The sequence below is a fragment of the Belonocnema kinseyi genome, chromosome 2 (genome assembly GCF_010883055.1).
Source record: "Belonocnema kinseyi isolate 2016_QV_RU_SX_M_011 chromosome 2, B_treatae_v1, whole genome shotgun sequence".
Taxonomy (NCBI): domain Eukaryota; kingdom Metazoa; phylum Arthropoda; class Insecta; order Hymenoptera; family Cynipidae; genus Belonocnema; species Belonocnema kinseyi.
Window position 1 is genome coordinate 34967397 of NC_046658.1, and position 1021 is coordinate 34968417.

The following is a 1021-nucleotide window of genomic DNA, read 5'->3' on the forward strand; positions in this document are numbered from 1 at the left end:
TCTTACAGTGCCTAAGCGTTTTCAATTTATACTATTTGTTTTTTTCTTCGATCCGTCCTACTGAAAGTGAAAACATTTTTATAATTCTTATGTTTCACATTCTAAAAGTGTTTAATTTGGTACATTTTAAATTCAAAACTTGACTTTAAATTTCCAAAATTATTAAATTTGAACCATCATTTTTTATCCATCTTAATAATTAAATCATTTTTAATTGTAATTCTATAAATTAAAAAATTTTAATTTGCAAATCTTCGAAATTGCAGATTTTTCATTTCTAAATATTAAAAATCAAACTTTTCCAGAAAAATTTCCAAACTACAGACCATTCAACTGTGCATCTTCAAAATTCAAGCATTTTTTAATCCAATATTTCTTTATTAGATTTAAAACTTTTGCATGATAACTCTTCGAAATTGTATAGATCATTGAGTCATAAGTCTATTCAAATTTATGAATTCATAATTTTTTAAACTCTCCGTTAAAAATTCTTTAATTTTGATGATTTAATATCAAATTTTCTTCTTTTTGGAACAGTTAGAATTGAAAACTTGACTTTTGATTTCCAAAATCATCAAAAGTCAACAATTTTAATTTATGAGTCTTCAAATTTCAAGAGATTTCATTTGTACTTTTTCGAAATTTAAATTGCCAATCTTTTAAATTAAAGAGTTTTTTATTTTGAGAATTTAGAATTACAAATTAGGTAAGTTTTTAGTTTAACAATTAAAAATTCTATAATTTTCACAATTTTTATTTGAAATTTCTTAAGTTTGGAATTCTTAGAATTGATAACTTTGACTCATCTTCAAAATCATTAAAATATAAGGATTTCAGTTTAAATATCTTCAAGATCAAGCAGTTGTCGATTGTAACTCTGGCACACTACATATCGTTCAATTTTCACTAATTTAAAATTCAAGAGTTCTTGGTTTTGATAATTTGCAATAAAAAATCCTTTAATTTAAGTTACTTGCTTTCAAAATTTCTTCTCTTTTGAAGTTTTAAAATTGAAAATTGC